Source organism: Cryptotermes secundus, unplaced genomic scaffold, assembly GCF_002891405.2.
Source record: "Cryptotermes secundus unplaced genomic scaffold, Csec_1.0 scaffold661, whole genome shotgun sequence".
Classification (NCBI taxonomy): domain Eukaryota; kingdom Metazoa; phylum Arthropoda; class Insecta; order Blattodea; family Kalotermitidae; genus Cryptotermes; species Cryptotermes secundus.
The window spans coordinates 1021784-1043994 of NW_019745089.1; the positions used below are offsets into that span (position 1 = coordinate 1021784).

A 22211-nucleotide genomic window follows, 5' to 3' on the forward strand; every position below is an offset into this window, starting at 1 on the left:
CGGATATATAATCTCCAAAACTTTCTTTCTCCTTCCATGGCTCTACAGCCCTGTGCACCTTGGCCGTTTTTTCAGTTCCTCAATCCCATACACAGTCGGTAAGACTCCTTGGACGTGGGATCAGCCCCTACCTACACACAGAACTACACAAACATAGAATAAACACACACAGACATCCATGTCTTGAGTGGGATTCGAGCCCAAGAGCACAGCGTTCGAGTGGGCGAAGACTGTTCATGCCTTAGACCGCACGGCCACCGTGATCAGTGATCTCCAAAACTAACATAAACTGATAATAGTACCATTTTCCTTCACCGACGTTTTGGAGGAACCTAGTGCCTCCATCTTCAGGAGATAAGAGTAAGCCAAGTAAGTAAGCAAGCAAGCAACAATAAACAAGCAAACAGCTATTGACAAGCAAACTATCGGAAGTACGTAATACTATCGGACTACACGGTGTCACATTCAAGAAGATAATACGCTTCAAAGTCACTTTACCTCTGGGGAAAGAAGCCCGGTACCCACTGGATACGAGCCAGTCTGGACGGCGTCGAGAAAATTCTTGACACTACTGTGACTCGAACTCAGACCCATCAGTCATTCTGTCCGCAGCCAGTCGCTATACCGACTGCGCTATCCCTGCTCCTTCATATCCAGTAATAAATTGATAAAATTACCGGAGATATTATGAAATGATTTGGGTTCATGTAGGCTAAGTGTAATGTAACGTAACAATTTCCTTACTTTATTCGAGCTTCTAAAAAGGAAAGACAATCTGCAGTCTTTTTGATTTATGACGCCTGTTAGTCTTATAACTGTGTACCAGCATTTCGGAGGAAAACGTTGTTTCGTTGCAAAAAGAAAACTGACACGTGGCGTAACTTCTAACTTGAATTCATAATTTATAAATTTAAATTGGAAACATTATTTTTCTTTTTCGATGTGCTACATGTTCAGGGAACTACCAGGAAAAACAATTTCTTATTCTGTGCGATGTGACATTTGCAGTGCTATTTGTGTTTTTAATACCTGCAATAAACAGTCCCGGTCAGTGAGGAATGAAAAACTGCAAAAATATATTTGAAAAATATTGTTATTCTACCGGATTAGCATAGCGGTAAGGTTCCCCCTCACATTCGGGAGGTTTCTGGTTCGAATATCGGCCGGGACGCCACATACCTTGACTGTGTTCTCCTGTTTTTCCCGTTTCTCAAGAAACGTCAGGATAATACAATGCGTTGTTCCACTTCTGCGGTACCTTCTGTTCGCTCATCATTCTAGCAACTCCCAGACAGGACTGAACAGGTTCTAACCCGAACAGGAGGGGGGGGGTGGATGTTGTGGCTCCACTCTCTCAAGGTCGCAGAGCTGCTGCGCAGTGCAGCTTGCTTACACACAAATCAGTCCCGGTCATATTTGAACCACCTTGTACATTCCTGCAAGTACACTTTCCTATTCATCATGCACCAGTCATCCCACGATTCGAAGCTACATAATCCATGTAGGATCTGCGTTTCTCACAGCTGTGGCTACGAACAGTACTATCTTCTGGGATATAACGCCTTTTAGTCCACTGAAAGCCAACCGACGTTTCGGAGGAACATATACATAGATGGTGGGACTCCATGGACGGGGGATCAGCCCCCGCAAGGCCGCTACGTACACACAGAATAAAACAAATACAGATTAATCGCATACAGACATACATGCCTTGAGTGGTATTCGAACCCACGATTCCAGCGTTCGAGCGAGCGAAGACACTTCATATCTCTGACCGCAAGGCCACTGTAATCGGCAGAAAAGATATATATGATTAATAAATGTACCCCAGAGTCACTAGCTAATTCTGACAGGACGGAAGGTCTTGGTTGCTAAATTCAATAAGAAAGAAATATTGCTCAAATGTAACCGGTAATCTCGGAGCGTTACATCCTGTTCTTGGTGCTTAAATAGAAACAGAGATGTCGCCATCACGCATACAAATGTTTTTAATGCTGAATTCACAATATGTTTCGGTCCGTACAGGCCATCATCAGGCTCTCTTGAGGAATACACGGCTGGTAACTGATTACATGAAATACAATGCTAGTACGGAATTTGTTAACGCCCACGGATACCAATGACCATGCCATGTTGAAGACCCCGACTCTCGTCCGGTCACCGAAGTTAAGCAACATTGGGCGTGGTTAGAACTTAGAAGGTGACCACTTGTGCTGTTGGTATCCTTTTGTTAAGGGCCCCACAGACGTCCGTCTTAGCGTCCGTTTTGCCTGTGCAGGTCAAAGACGTCAGGTAAGACGGTCCGTCTGTGGTAGAATTTTCGTCCCTGTACCGTTTTAGGCTTGGCTTGAAGTAAATCTGTCAGCGACTGATTTTTCTGTGCCTGTACAGGCATGTCTGCGAGCAAGTTGGAGCGTGTGTGGGGCCTACAGTTTTAGCGTCAGTTTTAACTAATCGTTCAAACTGTGCACGTCGATATGTCGGACTTGAGAATCGTACCCCGAGCATTTTTGAGCGAATTCATTCAGCAGTATCGTAGTAATCCGTGTTTGTGGAAGAGCCGAAGTAAAGAGTACTCTGATAAAAAAAAGTTCCCCTTGAACATTTACGAGTTAAGTTATTGGAACTTGATCCCGAAGCAACAAGGGAACCATTGATACAAAAAATAAATTCACTACGAAGCTGTTTCCGGAAAGAACTCGAGAAAGTCAAGGATTCTCAGAAGTCTGGCAATGGAACAGATCATAATTACACACCAAGTTTATGGTACAACGATGACCTTTTATTTTTAACGGATCAAGTGTCAGCAATTTGGAGTCCCCATAAGAGGTACTTACTTACTCATTGAGCTGAGCCCTTCTTGAGGAGCGGCCATTCTCCAGCTACTCAAGAATTTCCCAGCATTTTATGGAACCCGAAGGTTCATTACCGTGTTCGCAAGAGCCCTCCACTGGTCCCTATCCTAAGCCATATCAATCCAATCCATACCATCCCATCCTATCTCTATAAGATCGGATTTAATATTATCCACCCACCTACACCTTGTTCTTCCCAGTGGTGTCTTTCCTCCTGGCTTTCCCACCAATATCCTACATGCATTCATCGTCTCATTCGTGCTACATGCCCTGCCCATCTGATCCTCATTGACTTGATCATTCTAATTATACTTGGAGAAGAGTACAAGTTATGAAGCTGCTCATTGTGCAGTTTTCTCCAACCTCCTGTCACTTCATCTCTCTTCGGTCCAAATATTCTCCTCAACACCCTGTTTTCAAACACCCTCAGTCTATGTTCCTCCCTTAATGCCAGAGACCAAGTTTCACACCCATATAGAACCACAGGCAAAATTGTAGTTTTGTATATTCTAATTTTTATGTTTTTGGACAGCAGACGAGAAGACAAAAGATTCTAAACTGAATGGTAGCAAATATTACCCTAGTTCAATCTCCTCTTAACTTTCTTCTGAAGCAGGTTTTGATTTGTTATTGTTCTTCCCAAATATCTGAGCTGTGCTACATTTTAAAAACAGGTTTCCTATCTTTATATCATGATTTTGCCCTGCATTTTGGTGAGGAGACAGCAACATATACTTAGTTTTCTCTGTGTTTACTTCTAGATCAACCTCCTTACTTGCGTCAATTAAAGTTTGTGCCCCCAACAGAGGTAAGCATAATAAATAACGATATCATATTTTAGTGACAGATTTCAGTTTTGATGAATACTGCCCGTTTATTTATTCCGAGCCCTTTCTTAGAATAGCTCGCGAGGAAAAATTAACAAAATAAACGAACTTTTCAAATTTAACTGCCTGCGATTCTACATTCTGCTAAAGCTATTCTAATTAGAATTTTTACAGCAGGTAATCTGTCGAGCAGTTGTGCGCCTGACTCACAGTGGATATCAAGTTTCTGTTTAGCTTAATTACGTGCAGCGGAAAATTTCAAATCTTCAAAACTTCTTTCGGTTGCTAGGAAACGAAATGTGACGCTGAGTCGTTCATGTGGTGATTGCGCGTCTCATTGCACTGTCAATCTTTCTGATATGTGGCGCTACGAAATGAAGCACTAAATAAGTCTCATTGCCCATCCTTAAATAACTGTACCACTCACCCGATTCTAGAGTTAAATCTTTCAATCAGTTATTATGCGAGAGGTTATTTCGTTAAGTAACCAAGCCTTTGCCCACTTTGACCTAGTCCTCTTCTTTTTACTTTTTGATCTCAGAGCTAACGCTAGAGCGGTGTAAAGTAAAAGTTCACCCAACATATTGCTCCATGCAGGATCCGCCAAAACTGAGTGCAAGACTGAGAACAAAACGGAATGTCTGTGTCCTCTTGGCGTAGTCGGTACGGCGACTGCTTACAGGCTGGACAACAGAGGGGCCGGAGATAGAGTCCCGGTACGGTCAAGAATTTTATATTCTCCACGTAGTCCAGATTGGGCTCCGCGGCCCACCAAGTATCCTATCCAGTGGAGCCTGAGGGTTCTTTCCCCGGAGGTAAAGCGGCCGGGCGTGAAGCTGATCACTCACCTCCAACTAGCATCGAGGTCGAGAAAAATGTGGATCTATACATCCACTCCCCCATACGCCTTCAAGGCGTAGTGCTTAATTAATTAAGGACAGGGGCAAGTTTGCCTCACCTTTATTTACACCCACGGAAAATGAACCGGTACTGAGTGCCTCTGCAATAAATACAAGTTCTTACTGTGTCAGTCAGGAGCTGCGGTTTTCGGAATGAATCTGTGTTTTATAATGACCTCCTATTTTTCGGAAAACGAAAATGTTACGTTCAGCTACAGAAGACAAAGAACCGATATCTTCATGGAAAATATCTGAAATTGTGAAAACAGTAATATCTATCGAAACGTTTGAAACCACGTATTCACTGTCGAACATCTAGCGCTTCTACTTCGTGTTCAGAAGTTCCCGTCTTCGAATCTCAGCCAGAGACCGTCTCTCCTCACCAACAGTCTAACCAAGCAAATGCAGTGACAGGATTTTATATTACAACAACCAATATTCACTAATCATCCAATAATTCAACACTTTCTAATCTGAGCTACTGACAACGTTGCAGATTGAATCTCAAATACTGCGGGCTTGACGGCCGGGTTTCGATTCTCGGAGAAGGGAGGAGATTTTTCTGTAGTCTGGGTTCCACCCAACCTCCTATCCAATAGGTATCGAGGACTATTTCCCTCACGGTAAAGCGGCCGGGGTTGTGAAGCTGACCACTCATCTCAGACTAGTTCCCAGGTCAAGAATGGGGGAGCTATATTTCCACTCCCCCATACGTATTCATGATGTAGTGCTTAATTAGTTAAGCACAGGGACAACCTTTTTAAATAAAACATGTTGCAAGTGTTTAGAATGATGCTGGGTAATAAATCCCGCTTATATTACGGCGTGGCTGAAGGAGGCGTGTGACCCCGCCTTATCACTCTCGGAGAGAAATCCGAGCCGTTTCCTCGCGTTACATTTATAGTAACCCTAAAACCTGCGCGTGCATGCTCCAGTGTAGTAGAGAGTAAGTGGTTAAAATGCAGCATAAAACTTTATTTAGTGCTGCTTATCTTACGTCGCTTATAGTGTTACAGATATGATTTCGCTTCCATAAGCAGTAAAGGTTGGTAGAAATTAAATTTTCAGTCAGCCACAATTTAAGCTGTGATCAGTTTTAGTGCAAAATAGAATAAGTGACTGTTCTGGAACGAATTTACGTTTCTTATTAATAACTAAGGTTGAATTCATCTCGTCCACGTGCTCGTGTGAGTACCGTACTGAACCTTCCGGTTTCATAAAAGACGGGAAACCTCTTGAAATGCTGAGCGACTATAAGCTTCCTGAAAAGATCTCTGAGCGAACAGGTTGGTACATAAGAGGTAAAAAAGGTAAAGTTGTCCCTGTGCTTAAGTAATTAAGCACTACGCTATGAAGGCGTATTGGGGAGTGGATATATAGACCCACGTTTTTTGACCTCGACACTAGTTGGAGGTGAGTGGTCAGCTTCACGCACCTGCCGCTTCACCCCCGGAGAAACAGCCCCCACCCCAGTACCCACTGGACAGGAGGCTGAGTGGGCCCCAGAACCGGTCTGGACGACGTGGAAAGGAGAAAATTCTTGCCCTTACCGGGACTCGAGTCGCCAGTCGCTATAACGATTGCGCATTTTTTTCCCCTTGGCACTACAGCCCCAGTGGGCCTAGGCCTACCTCCATGAACTTCTCCGTTCACTTCGGTTTTTCTGGATCTTACACATTCGGTAGGACTCCTTGGGCGGGTGATCAGCTCGTCGCAAGGCCTCTACCTGTATACAAACACAGAAAAGCGCGCACACAGAAACTAAACATCCATGCCCTCAGTTGGATTCGAACCCACGATCCCGGTTTCCAAGCGAGCGAAGACAGTACATGCCTTAGACCGTTCGGCTACCGTGACCGGCGAAGTAATTATTAGAGAATACAATTTAAGAATTAAGCAGAACTATCAATTGGATTAACACGAGACGTTCATTTAAACATCAGATTTTGTGCTAGTAAAATATCTTGAAACATTACCCTTATGTGCATTTAACATAAGGTTCTGGGCAGGATGTAGATTCGATTGAATAGATCGCCTGGGTTTGCCTGAAGTAGAAGCACGGACACTGAGGGACTAGAGTTGGGATATGGACTCGTGTTCGAGAGGTACTCGGTTCGAATTTCAGCTGAACACCAATTATCCTTACTGAGATCTTTCGTGGTTTTCCTCTCATGACGAAGGACAATTCCGGAATAGAATGTGAATGCGAGAGATAACGGTGCAAAGCTATCCGTAATCTTTTTATTCCAAATTCAAAACTTATTTCTCGGTAGAAGCATGTGGTGCCTGTTGTTGGAAATAGAACATTTTCAGAATTGTCCGTCACCCAAAAAGAAAAGTCTGGCGAAGCATATTTAGAGTAATTTTCGCATCTGCGTTCAAGCTGTGCGTTCTGTATAAACCACTAGTCAAGAAATATCATGTACGTGCGAAAGCTGGAATTTCTAAGCAGCTGTAAGCGGAGAAGCTTGCAGTTGCCTTACTGCGGCCACTTCATTAAGACAATTATGAAACAAAATTATTCTGTTATAGAATTAATCGTGTCCAAAATTAATTACGCGGTCTGAAACGTTCAAGGTGGAACGGTCTGAATTTAACTCAATTTTGGAGCTGTGCCCTTCTTGAGAAGCAGCCAATTGTGCAGGTAGTCCAGAATTTTCCAGCATTTTACGGAACCCGAAGGTTCATTACCGTGTTCATAAGAGCCCTCCAGTAGTCCCTATCCTGAGCTTGATCAATCCAGTCCATACCATCCCATCTCTCTCTCCAAGATCCATTTTAATATTGTTCACCCATCTACGCAATAGTCTTCCTTATGCCTTCCCACCAACATCCTTTGTGCATTCATGCTACATGTCAGACCCACCTCATCCTCTATCTCGTAATTCTAATTATACTTGGCGAAGATTACAAGTTATGAAGCTCCTCATTATGCAATTTTCTTAAACCTCCCGTCAATTCGTCTCTCTTCCGTCCAGGAAGGGTCTGAATTACGAAAAATAATTCATTATATTGGGTTTCAGGTATATTGGGCATATGAAATGTATGTCAGTATACCTGAAGGGAAGAGAGGTAGGAACGCATCTGAAGGTGTTATTATACCGTGTATTAGTGACNTGTGAGATCTGAGGTTATTACAGCAATGAACCTGAAGTATAATTTCGCTGGTTGCCTGCTTGGCCTAATCTTCGACCCTCTGTACGGTCCTCCGAAACGTTAGTAACGTTCTCTTGACACTACACGGCGCCACATGTCAGAAGCCAGAAACCTGCTTAGAGCTCACGGAATTAATTTCTTTCAGGTATATTGGGCATATGAAATGTATGTCAGTATACCTGAAGGGAAGAGGGGTAGGAATGTATCTGAAGGTGTTATTATCCCGTGTATTAGTGACTATATATGGCGTTTGGATTGGTGAATAAATTTATTGACCACATATATGTTGTAACTACAAATATTTATAACACTACTGCTGATCTCCACATTACAAATTATTTCACACTAAATTTTGTCAGTCTATTTCCACTAGGAATTACTTAGTAACAGCTTCCAACAATGGCAGCTCCTCTTCAGTGTCTTCATTAGACGTTTCCTGATAGGAATAGAGATTCTTCAACTTCCGTTTCCCGCTACTTAACACCCCACAACTGAACCCTCAACTCCTTATAGCACCGATTGTCTTGAAGATAACTTCTCGGCATGGACTCCACGGAAAACACCGTCTTCTATTAAGAGTGCGTGTTTATTGGTCCGTTACCTAGCAATATGCGAACCACATGGAAAATAATTTTGCGACACTAGTTCTATTGTTGCGTGCGCGTATTTCGGACGTTGTCTAGAAATGGGTCCACATGCCACAACATTAAAATTAACGACAGTGAAGCTAGGCTTGATGATCCTTGTCTTTGCGTAAGGGCTGTTAACTTCTCAAGAAGGGCCTTATTCCATTGGGTTTGTTACATATGTAGCCTTCAGAATGTTGGCCCCTTTTACAGAGTAAAACAGAAACACACTCATATGAATATAAATCAGGATTATCACTCCGTAATTTGCCCTCTAATATTAAACAAATTATGTTAGATCTATTAAACAATTTATGACTTGAAGAAAGCAGTCTTCTGGGATTTTGCACCGTGTATATGTGGTGTTAACCGACGTTTCGGAGGAACGTATCGCCTCCATCTTCAGGGTGCTTCTACCGGTTCTCACGGTCTCTTTGCTTGCAGATTTCTTATATATTTTTTCTTCTACCCTGAAGATGGAGGCGATACGTTCCTCCGAAACGTCGGTTAACACCACATATACACGGTGCAAAATCCCAGAAGACTGCTTTCTTCATAGTCACCGCCGTGAAAGCCTCAAATCTTACATAATATATGACTTATCCCGTTAATATAATTTAATAACAACTCTGGTTATATATACTTGGAAATATGTAAAGGTCTCTCCCAAATTTCCCACTAACTGACATCCAAAAGGAAATGTGACAGAGGGAAAAGAAGTTTCCAGTAACGGGATGTCCAAGTGTACAGTTCACTTGATGTTGTTGTAGATATTTGTTTCCAAAGATCGTCTGGTGGCTGATTCATACATACAGTGGTACAATGTGTATGGATATCTAGACATGTCTTTTAGTATTATATTTACATAAGAAGGAGAGTTGCTAGTGAAATAATTCTAAGAGCAGTGCAATAATTCTAAGGGTTTGATGAACCAGTAACAATTTATCCCACTGAATATTACAAAATTCATGGGCCAGAGATCACTTTAGATACTGGCAAGAGACTGGCTAAAAGTGCAAAAGGACGTAGGAAGGAGAGATATGGGGATAACGAATTCAAAATACTAATGGAAAAATAAATTACAAAGGAACGCAGGTATCAAGCAGTCCGGAAAGACAAGATAAGCAATCATTAAAATTAAAGATGTATGTCCAAGAACTAAAAGCAAAAAAGAAGAAGAAAAAGAGACACGAAAAGAAATTCAAAGAAGGAATGGAAAGACAAGATGAAGATCGTTAGGAATGTTCGGGAAGGCTGATTGAGAGATAACTCGTCAAGGATACGAAGAGACAATAACAAACAAGTTGAATCCATGATGCTGAAGGAAGCAATTAATAGAGGATTTTAAATTTTTTTCCTTTTGTTTGTTACTTAATGTAATTGAAGATGCACCGTGTTCAGCAAACGTACAATTTTAATGAAATGTCGGATATATCAAAATGAAATGAATATTTTAATAGACTTTCTGACGAAAACACTACTTTCAAACACAGACATATTTCATGTGGATTCCAAATACGTCGCAAAGGAAATGCAAAACACATTTACAGGATGAAAGTTCATTCCCTAAAATATCTTGCACTGATGACGAATCGTAAGGAACAGGAAAGAGGGCGATTTAAGAATGGAAAAATATTTAACAATACTGTATCATCTTTCTAGGTCACTTATTCATGATTTCTGTCAATGATCATGAGCGAGTTATGAAGGACACCCCCCAGGCCTGCAGGAAGGTACTGAACTCGCATTCGTCTCAAGAGACTGAGGAATACCGCAAACAATCTCAGTCAGGATAGCCTGAACCCCCCTCGAGACTCGAACCGCAACATTCTGAATACAGACGAGAATAATTACACCATAAGTGATTTTCGCAGGACCCGTGGATCGACGATGAACACGGTGGAACAGAGTATATGCTCTCAAATGTTAAACCTGTGTGACATTTTCAATGTCGCTTTTACAATGCTTTCTCTGTGACTGGTATCTTGTTTACTGTGTCGTATGATTCCATTTGAAGATGACGTTCCATATGGAACACGTATTTCTGAAGCTACTCGCCGTGTTCATGAAGCGTATGGGCGCTTGTGCCTGCTGCGAGGGACACGCGAGGGAATGTTGGCGCTCCGCACGCGACAGCCGTGACGTGTCGGTACAGATTACGTACACGGTTCTTGCTATTGTGGGCGATGGTGGAGGTAGGGAGGTAGTGCTGTCGGCGTAGGTCTTAATGATGTGGTTATTGGTGGTTCTGCAATAGTTATTATGACGAAATAATCCATTGCTAGACACCGGATTGTTAAAACACGTTTCGAGGCAACCAACACGCTTGGAGGAATCAAAGCGTTGCCCCGAATTAATACGTGGTTTCCGACACAACGCATTCATGAAAAGCAGTAGTGGAACCCTTGGACATGGTGTCCTGTATCACGGGCGCCTAGCAGTTACAAAAGGCAGTGCATTTCGTCGTAACCCTGCGAGTAGGAGGCGACGAAAAGGGGAGTCTCAAATATGAGGTAGTAAAATATGGTCGGGAGTCCCATGGGATTCGGGCTCAAGAATAACTGTGCTAGCGAGGGCCACCAGCAGTTGCAAACGACAGACCCGTCCTCTCGTCAGAGAGAAAGCGCCCCACATCAACAAACCCGCCACTGTCTGACAGTAATAAAAATTTGGTCTTAAGCCCCATATGGGTGCTTTATTCCAAAACAGACTGGCCGACTGACCGTCGGTCGTGACATAAGGCTCAGACTCAGGAATAGAGAGTAGTAGAGGCCAGTCCGGGATTAGTGAGACTTGCCAGACAGACGTCGTGCAAGGATTTCAATGTGTGAGCTGTTATAATCACCTGTAATCGTAGAGAAGTGTCAATAAACCCACTCATCAAATCCAGAACTCATTATTATTAGTCACGCTAACCCCTTATACGTGACATTATATTATTATTATTATTAATATTATTGCGTCTGTGAGTGGAGACAAATCATACCTTTACGGGGACACGGAACACCGACATCTCGACGGTCCAACCCATAACCAGTTGCTATATTGACTACGCTATTCCGGCTCCCGTGAATAAATAAGGAACTGAATTGAATTATTATTTTGTTTCACGCGACCTGTCTATAAAACCGTGCTGGTTCTTTGGTGACTCATATATATATAGACAGAGTGTTTCACGACTTTAGGGCATAACTGCAGGAGGTGATTTCCTAGGTCTCTGAGATCAAAAAAGTTAATATAAACATGTGTCCGATTTTGGACGGTTACGGAGTTATGACCGTTTTTTCACTCCCGTACACGCCCTCGTGTGAACCGCGGCTAACATCTGGCGGGTCGCTATTTTTAGCCAGCTACAGACAGAGCGCTCTCGTTATCTCGACACTTGAGAGGTACCTAAGGCGTGGTGGGTTGGTATGTCCGGCCACGGCTACTATGGCGGCTACTGGTGTTCAGAACAGTTCTCATCACGGTGCGTCTGTTACGTTCACGATGCCATTTACATTTTCATTTGAGGAGTATGCAGATATGATTTATATGTACGAGTATTGTGACGGTAACTCAGTTCTTACCGTAGCTGAATATCAGCAACGGTTTCCGAATCGCAGAATACCGAACCGGAGACTGTTTACTGGAGTTTACCAGGCATTGCGAGATACTGGTAGACTTCCCGGCGTTCGTATTGCAGCCGAGCGTGGTGTTAATGAAGGCGTCAATGAAGAAGGCATTGTTCGTATGGTACACCGCAGTCCACATACGCGTACGCGAAGAATTGCCAGCCAGGTCTCCAGACTTAAGGCTACTGGATTATTGTGTGTGGGGATGGATGAAAGAACTGGTTTACAGTGTGAAGGTGGCAACGCGAGATGCTTTGCTCGGTCGCATTCTGGACGCCGCTGACCACATAAGAAACAGCCAGCTGAAGCTGCTACGTGCTACCCGCGCGGTTCAGTGTTGCGGCCTGCGGTGGCATTTTCGAAAATCAGCTTTAAGCACCAATCAATTCAAATTAAAGGTAATTTCACGAAGTTAAATTTACATTCATGCTTTAAATGTATCATGTATTATGCTGGTTTATTATTTTGTTCCGTTTATTGTCAGTAATCGTTACCTTCTATTCTGAGTTTAAAACGGTCATAACTCCGTAAACGTCCAAAATCGGACACATGTTTATATGAACTTCTTTGATCACAAAAACCTAGGAAATCACCTCCTGCAGTTATGCCCTAAAGTCGTGAAACACCCTGTATATAAAGTTTAAGAATTTATTAGCTACGCAACGTGAAATTAAGAGGGTCGAAACCACGTTCCGTAAGTGCCACCATATCAAACAACATGTTGGTAAACACTATGTGCAGCAACACAAAAGTGTGTCTTCATGTTTCGCTTCCAGCTCGGATCCCTACACAAGGAACAATACATTCCGATTTCTACAAAGCGGTAATTGTAGCTCCCCAGATTAGAATAATTCTACACAGGAAATTCATAAGTGGTCCTGAAGTTTGCCTGCTCTTGCTGATAATCCAGTCATGTAAATACGCAGAATAATAGCTTCAACATAGTTGCTACATCCATATTCAATGAACTGACAGAATAAATTTTATCATTTCACTTAATTAAAAATGAAGCATTTTATAAGTAAATTCCTTTTCCAAATCATCAGCTGTGTTTGTAAGTAGCTAGGATATAACTTTCTATTAACTTGCAGATACCTACCAGTAACGATTCTCGAACAACTACTTTGGAGACTAGATTGTGCATTTTAATATTTATTTAACAATATATTATTGCGGAATGGGTTTTAAAATGGAAAAATTAAATTAATTGTGTTGTGATTATTCTCTTAGTACACTCTATATAAATTCGTGGCAGCTAATGCTGTATGTATATTCTGCTGAAATAAGAAGTTACTATCGAATTAAATAACCATAACATCGATGGATCGATTAATTGAGCGCCACAGGGAATAATCGCGTCTGAGGGAACCCAAGATGTTGAAGACAGCTGAGCTTGAGCTACGTCTATATCTCATTAAGAATCAATTTAGGAAAATTATTTCTGTCATACTGCATTTAAATTTCGCTCAGAAATTCAATTTGTATCTAAATCGACAAACTAATATTAGGGCAATATTTAACACGTATAAAGTTCGTTACAAAATCAGATAAAAATGCTTACCCACAGATATACATAACTGTATATTGTTTGGATAATGAATATTTGGTATTACAAAATATTAACAGGTAAATCTATTCCTGCAACATATAATTTAGGCAATATTTTATGTTTCATGTGAAACTATTGTCTCGTGTATCCTGGTAACGTGACAAGTAATTAATGGGTTCCTGATTAAATGAAGCCATTCCCTGGATATTCGCCAGGCAGAACTGCAATTAATTGTAACACAGTCTTACTGTAACTATAGCACTTCGTAACTACGAGCCATGATATCACTCTAAAGGTTACTGTGATTACACCACATAAAATAAAGACTTCGCCCTGACTTTTTCTTCTGACTTATGTCTGATTTCTGCCTTTGGTCGTATTCTGTTCTCTCTGCTTTGCTACTCTTCCTCTTCCTCTGTATTCTGAGCTCAACGACCACTGGCTCCATTCTGGTCTGATTTATGACTGAACTGTCAATTAGTTGGATTCTCATTATATAGCCTCGGGTTGTACCACGGTACAGAAAACATATCCGTTGCCTAGCAATGGGTGACCTTCATTGTTGTTTATGTGTATTGCGGACGTTGCCTAGCAATAGGTCCACTCTACTGTTTGTTGCTTATTTGTTGCGGGCTCGCTTATCGAGCCGTTGCCTAGCAATGGATGTCCTTCATTGTTGCTTACGTGTATTGCGGACGTTGCCTAGGAATAGGTCCATTCTACTCTTTGTTGTTATTTGTTGCGGTCTTGCTTTCCGAGCCGTAGCCTAGCAAGGGATCTATGCGCCACAATACATTTGAAGCACAGCACAGTCGAAATCACGGGTACAGATGTCCTAAAAGGGAGGACAACCTTTTGAAGTGTCTGTTCAATCTCGTTTTCCTTGTTACTATGTTGCTGTAGCCAGAGGCCAAAACAATACCAACAAGATCAGTATCGCTTCTCAAGGCTGGGGCGCATATTTATAATAATTTTGTATTGTTTCCGGAGGAGACGGTAGGTTCAGAGTCCCAACTTCTTCAACATGAGTAGTTCAGTCGGCTTGGATTCTACTTGCAGCTCAAGTGTCATTCACTGAACTGCCTAATACTTCGGTTTATCCCCGTTTTCAAATGACGTACACGTCAGTGTGATTTCTACGTCAGCCGTTCCCCTCACAAGTATTATAGACCAAAATAAAGTATACCAAGCTGTTATCTAAGCTTACCAGAAAATTCCCGTTGGTACATCTGCTACTAACATCCCATCTCCGCGGTGTTAAAGATATTGTATCATGAAGCTTTCAGGCCGACTGTGAACAACAAAGTTTTATATTTGAAATTAATATTCAATGTTTCGGAGATTGTTTCCGCCTCCATTATCTGGGGGTTAATGTGATAATGGAGATAGGGGCAGAATCATCTGATACTATCTCGACTTTGACATTCATGTTCGCCAAATAAGGCTTCATCGATTAGATCATGTTATAAATATAGCACAAGCACGAATATAAGGCGAGTTTTTTTTTTTTTTGCATTTACTGTTTCTTAGAGAACAGGGATCACCTTATTTTCAGGTCCGTAAAAGAAATATATATGAAGAATTTATTATTTCTTAAAAGAATGATATTTACTTGTTTTGTAAAAAAAAAATATTCTCTGTTTGGAAAAATATGTTGTCGCCTTACATTCGGATGTGCAGGATAACATTCAGGAGTTGCTACACATAACTGTACACTGCATGACGACTGAACCGCTGCAATTCGCAATTTTCAGCACGATTTCTGTGGTCAATATCAAGGAAACCACATTGCACACGGCCGGGAGGGCGAACGTATAAAATGTCTCAGTAGTACTTTAAAAGTTTGCCTGTCGCAAGCGAGGCGTAGAAATTTAGAAGGAAGACCCAGAAAAGGAAGCTGCCCCTAGAAGCCGGAATAGGCTGTAGCCTACTTCATATATGCAGAAAAAGACGGATAAGAAGCGGACGCACTTGCATGAGATGTTACGCTGCCTTCGGTGATCGAGTACCACCTGGAAAACTTAAGATATTTGATGGTGCACATTCTTCAAACCTTGGCTGGTGTGTGGATCCTTTCAAAGCGGCGAAAATAGCGTTGGCTTTGTTTTTACTGCGGCTCCTCAAATCTGACTTCATTTGTTCATGACTGAAAATAATCTACGAGACAAAGACAATTTCGTGTTTCCCTTGCTGTCTCCCTGTCTTTCACTGAATAAAGGGTACAATTAAACCTGTCCCTATGCTTAATTAGTTAAGCACCACGCCACGATAACATGCGGAGGGAGGGGAGGTATAGCTCCACCATTCTTGGCCTCGGCACTAGATGGATGTGCGCAGTTAGCTTCATGCCCTGGCCGCTTTACTCTCAGGGGAACAACCCCCTGTACCCGCTGGACAGTAGGCTGAATGGGCCCCAGAGCCGGTCTAGACGCTGTGGAGGAGAAAAAGCTTGCATTTTCAGGGAATCAAACCCCAACCCTTTGCTATATCGACTGAGCTATTCCGGCTCTCTCTCTCGTTCTCTAAGTAACATTAACTCTCAGTACAAGGAGAGGGTGTAATAGAATTATGGCTTGGTAAACTGGTGATTTGTAAAGTACCTGAATAAATACTCATATTAAAATGTAAGGCTATCCTTGTAACAGTCCGTGGAGGCTGATAGGGCTGTGAGACATCGAGGCTCCCACATTTTCCAGACAATCGGATCACAGATGGCGGCGATGTTGTCAGCCTTCCGCGCCGGCCGCTCTTTACCCTTAGGAAGACTCCTGGTACACATTTCTGTTAAGAGGCTGAGTCGACTCCAGGGCAATAGTACGGCTAGAAAATCAAATTACCCCATCAGAAATGGAACTCGCGACCTTACGGCTTGTAGCACAGTACATTTTTTTTTTAATTCGCCTAGTGGGGGGTGGAGTCCAACTGTGTCCACTCGGCACGGCGGCCACTGATTGGCCTATTGTAGGCTACCCCGGGTGATTATGATGATGGAAAATTTGGTGGAATGAAGATTGGAAGGGGAAACCGAAGTACTCGGAGAAAACCCGCCCCAGAGCCACTACGTACACCACAAATCCCACTTGACCACACCCGGGATCGAAACCGGGCCGCCGCGGTGGGAAGCCAGCGACTAACCGCTTGAACTATGGCGCGGCCTTAGCACAGTACCTTAATCAACTACTCGTACATATAAAATCCGTAATTACCTGTGCCAGATAAATCGTGCCAACGACTCGCCATCCCTGATACAGGGTAACAAATAAAGAGCGTATCATCAAATAAGTGATGTCTGAAATTCCCAGAACTGCTCTAAGGATTAGGCATGCTGAGAACCCCTGTTTCCTAAGCAAAGAGAGGTGTCAAAGACCCACTCGCACGGACAAATTGGATCTTGCGTGCTTCCTGGGAGATGCAATTACTAGCGGATGATGTAACGAAGCGAATTTCTAAACTGCCAACCACCCAACACCCACTTGAGTCACCTTGTAGAAACCACCACAGCTTCAGTACAGTATAAATTCTTGCGAAACTACTCTTGTGCCCAGAGGCCCCGGGTTTGCTCTAACCGAACAAACGTCTGAAAGTGACAGAAAAATTACAAAGAAACGACGCTTGAAGGAAGAATTTCGATTTTTCCAATGGAGTTTGAGCAGTTCTGAGTTAGTTTTATATCAGATTCTCGTCCAGTGACCAGGTTTTCTAACGTGTCTAACTGAATAGGAGTCTATCTATTTTACACCTGATGACGGAAGCAGATTCGGCTTCCGAAAGGTAGTATAATTTAAATATATACCCAATTTGATGGGCAACGTCCATCATAATATTCATATAATTAAAGAGAAGTAATTTCCTTCATGGGATTTTATTCATTGTTTTAAATTCTTCTTGATGGAATTACCGACGCCTTCAGATCGTTAGAGTATAATGTGGTGAGTAGTAAATTATTTTGCGGTAGTTTAGCGTCTAGACTACGCAGAGCTGAAAGACGTCATGGTTAGCAGAATTTTAAGTTCTGAAGAAAGCGGTAGTTATGAAGTTGTATATTCTGGGATATAACACTGTGAGGTCCGTGGCTGAATGAGTAAAACCTAGTCGAGAAGGACCCTTGTTTGCTAACTGAAGTAGAGCAGCAGTTGCGCGAATTGATACCGAATTTCCTAAAAACAATCAACTAATTTCCTGTCAGACCGATACGTATTTTCCAAAACTAACAGCTCTAAACATTAGTGGCGGTTGTTTATTAATTTAATAAAAATTGTTAATATTCTGAGTATTATCCATCAGCGTAATTGTTATCTGAAGCGACGTTTCGGAGACTGGGTTTTGCCTACCTCCCCATGTAAAAAAGACCTACTCTGTTGTGTTCATTCTCCATACTTTCGGACATAGGAGCTAGCTAGCTGTACTGAATGTGCCCAGCAGAGCTGATATTTTATCTGAGAACGGTGGCAATTCAGTCTCGAAACTTTGGTGAAATAAAAAGAAGTAGAGTGATGGATAATTCCATAAAATTGAACACTATAGTAATGAGACACTTGTCGGTGTAAAGTGAGTATAAAATATATGCAAATGGCTGAATTGATTAGGCACTATGCCAGAAATGACGTATAGGGAAGTGGAGATATGACTCATCCGCAGTAGATGGAGGAGAGTGGTGAGATTCACGCCTCTCCCGTCTTACCCGCCGGGAAACAATTCCCCGTACCCACAGTATAGGAGGCTGGGTCGGCCTCAGAGCCAGTCCGGACAATATGTGGGGAAAATATATATCTTGCCCCCTACCGAGAACTGAAACCTGAACCCCGGCCATCGAGATGTTAGCCCAGTCACTTATCAACTGAGTTATCGCGGTTCCTACAATGCTGTACACAGACGTCATGGTTCTAAATGTTGTATGTCTCTATTACTGAGACGGCCCAATATCTGATGCTATCAGATAAGCATGAAGCAAAATGGAAAACATCAGTAGAATGCTCCACAATGACTTACTCCATTGGATGCTGACGCAGTAATCCTTGCTGCTCATGGACTACTTCAAGTGGCAGTACACTCCAACAGTGGCTCTGGAAAAAGAAAAATGTCCCTCCTTTAATATCAAACCACATCAACTGTTGATGTGTGTGGAGGTTATAATCAGAACAGATTCAGGGTGTGGGGGGGGGTAAATGATACGGGCCCTAGAAATAAGGAGTGGTTAAGAGTATAGCTCAATCTTCATCGTTTTCCCAAGACAAACACCAGATGGTGTTCAATATTGAAATTGGTGGCGAGGGAAATTCCAAAAGAGGACAGACAAGAATGGCGGATATTGAAATGGACTGAGGGTGGCTTGGAGGGAAAGAGAGGGAAGAAACGACGGAAACTTTTAGCGAGATAGAAGAAAAGGGTGATTTAGTAAGGGTGCTTTCTGTTTGGTTCAGGTTGAAACATTATACATGTCAAGCTATTTTTCTTTTTTTCTTTTTTGGTTTCTCTTCCTAATATTGGCATGAGAAACGAAATGGAACTAATGAGATAGGCTACAGGTTGAATGAGCGTGGAAGGAAGGTGTAATGAATCTATGGAAATTCTGCCACACACAAAACTCCCTTCATTGTCTCATGGATGTCAGAGCAGGACTTTACATTAAACATTCCCAGTCCCAGGTTAGAGTAGGTACGTGGCCTGGACACGTACCCTTATGGGCGCACCAGGATATGTGCTGACTGCCTATGGCAAACAACACTGATGTTCTTATTATTTAATACACGGGGATCCAGTTTCTCATATTCAGAATCCCTTCATGATATTCAATACTGAAAAGAAAATAAAATAATAGTTTTAAAAAGAAAAAATATTCTGAACTTAATTGCAGAAAATATTCCAGGAAATCAGTCTAATTTTAAATTTGTTGATGAACGTAATTCTGATTCTTTATTCTAATTCCCTACTATTAATATTCGACAGTGTAGACCCCTTGATACGCAACAATCGCGAAACAAACAACTAAACAATACCTGGGCGTAATCTTCGATAAGAGGATTATGTGGAGACTTCACATAGAAATGATTGAAGCCAAGGCCTTCAGAACATTTATTAGAATCTCTTCCATATTCAAAAGTGAGAGTTTAAACGCAAACATTAAATTATCCCTCTATAAGGTACTGATCAGCTCAGTAATGACTTACGCTTGTCCTAACTGGGAATTAGCGGCAGACACCTACCTCCTAAAATTGCAGCACATGCAAAACAAGGTATTGCACACCACTGGGAATTTTCCAAGGTGCACACCAGTCCGCGACTTGCACACGGCTTTCAACGTTCCATATGTATACGATTATACAGACGACAAGCAGAAGTCATACAAAATCATGACAATGAACATGTTCGCCGTATAGGACAAGGTGAAGCCAGACACAGAAAATATAAGAGGCTTAAACTTGGCAGTGGTCTAGCTTATGACCGTTCAATTGACTGAAGTTTTCATTGTAGCATAAGATCTGTAAGTTAGGCATGATCTGCTCTGTAAAGCCTGTACTGACAGAAGACTTGTGTGTAAAGCAAAAGGAAGAGTTTTCGATAACATATTATATGTGCGAAATATACACTTGACAAAAGGTCGAATGTATACACTTGACAAAAGGTCGAATGTATTCATCTTCTCGTCAGAGAGGATGTTACATAAGGACTATTACCGCAAGAGTTCAGTTGGAAAAAAACATCTCTTGTCGTGGGCCTCAAGGGGCCTGACGCAAAGACGAACTGATTGGCAGTAAATCGCCAGTCGTAAAGTAACTCTGACTCTGACAGAAAGAGAGTTCTGAGACGGCTGTGAGAAGAGTAGGAGGTTGTTGTAAGACTGCCGCCAGCCTGGGAGTTAGTTGTCAGTTGTGGGACAGTCGCCAACCGGTAAGAATGTGAGCACAGAAGCAAGAACATTGTTGGGATCCGTCACCAGGCAAGGACTGGTGAAGACACAGCAGACTGAGAAGCTTTAGCAAGTGCTGTAGTGAAGTGCTGTGCGTGTGAATTGCGACAGAGCTCTAGTTACTTGTAGTCACGATCTCTAATTGTTCAATAAATCCGATTATCAATCCAAACCCCGTCCATAGTCAATCGCTTGGCAATATCTTGCTACACTGTCACAGAATGTATTAGATATGAAGAATACGATCTTCTAGGTCATAACGCCGTGTAGTTAGGTAGATGTTCATCGAAATTCCGAAGGAAAGTATCGCCTCTGTTTTTGGGGTCGAAGAATGCGCCTTACATTTCACTTTAGAATACTGCGTCGTATCCAAATCTGTATTTGTATCTTTTTTTATTATCGGATATTACGAATTATATCCTGCATAGCTACCGCTGTACGAGTAAGAATCTTACATCTAAAAATTTTAGATATGGCATTGTGACGTGTATGACCATTGCTAGGCAACGGCTCGGTAAACACATTCCCGAACTTATGCTCTCAACAGTGGAAGGACATTCGTTGCCGGGTAACGGGTTGCTAAACGCGTTTCCGCAGCAACGAATAAGCACAATATAACAGAGAAACTTTTGGAGATGGTGATTTCTATTCAGTCCTTCCCGAAATTATAAATGGGGGACACGTGGGAATGCTCAGGCATTTACGTACGGGATATATAACTATATAACAAAATTAAGCAGGCAATAAGCAGAAGTCATACAAAATCATGATAATGAGAATGTTCGCAACATCGGACAAGGCGAAGCCCGACAGAGAAAGTGCAAGAGTATACGAGGCTTAAAATTGGCGGCGGTCAGGCATACGACCGTTCAAGTAACTAGACTGCCGTTATAGCAAATACTACTAGAAATAGGGCATAATCTGCTGTATTGAGCCTGGACTGACAGAGGCCTTGTATATTTTATACATACTATATATTAAGACTCAATTGTAAATAAGTGTACATAGTGACAATGGACTAATACTATCGGCTATGACTGACAAATGACAGACCCTACTTCTCGTCAGAGAGGGCGCCCCACATGGACAGGACAGTAACTTTCATTTAAAAAGCAACATCTGGTCATGAGCTCCAACCGGACTTGACACCAAGACAGACAGAGTGACTGACAGTCAGTCGCAATGTGACTTTGACTTGCTCAGGTATTTCAGAAGTTCAGAAATTGTAAGAGAATTGAGATAGGACGAGAATGGAGCGAGTCCTCGGCAGTAGATTTATTGCGAGTTGTCGTAATTGACAGTGATTCTGAGAGACTGTAAACGAATGCGTCAATAAATGCAGTCATCCAGTCCACAACCCGTTCTTATTAGTCACGCAAACCCCTAATACATGACAGTATGTTTCCATTATTAATTCGTCCTCTATTCTGTGGAAGAAACACAAACATGTACCAGTAATCGTTGTTCTTTGTGTTTATTTCTAGACCAACATCGTCATAACGAACTGGAATGAACCACGAGAGACTAAATATACTCGTAAGTACTGAAATAAGCTCTCTTCTGAAACAAACGACAAGAGAGACATTTTTTTCTTCTGATTTTACGAACCATATCAGGCAGTGAAACGAGGCGCATACAGTGGACTGGGTTTTGGGATAGGAACAAGTGAGGTGAGTGGATTGAACCACGAGACGTGCCTCTCCATGCTAGTGGCGAATTACTGCTCTGTACACTTCTTTCATCGTCTTCCCCGTATCAGCTTGTTTGTGGCGCTCACA

The 22211-nt window shown here is 42.2% G+C and overlaps 1 protein-coding gene across 1 annotated transcript in view; it reads right to left on the reverse strand.

The window, feature by feature from the left end:
• Nucleotides 1-18589, reverse strand: part of LOC111874945 (epithelial discoidin domain-containing receptor 1) — a gene marked incomplete at its 5' end in the record, with an annotated part of 554089 nt that extends 535500 nt beyond the window's left edge. Inside the window, 1 exon segment of the mRNA XM_023870830.2 lies at nt 18516-18589.
• Nucleotides 18590-22211: the final 3622 nt, after the last annotated feature.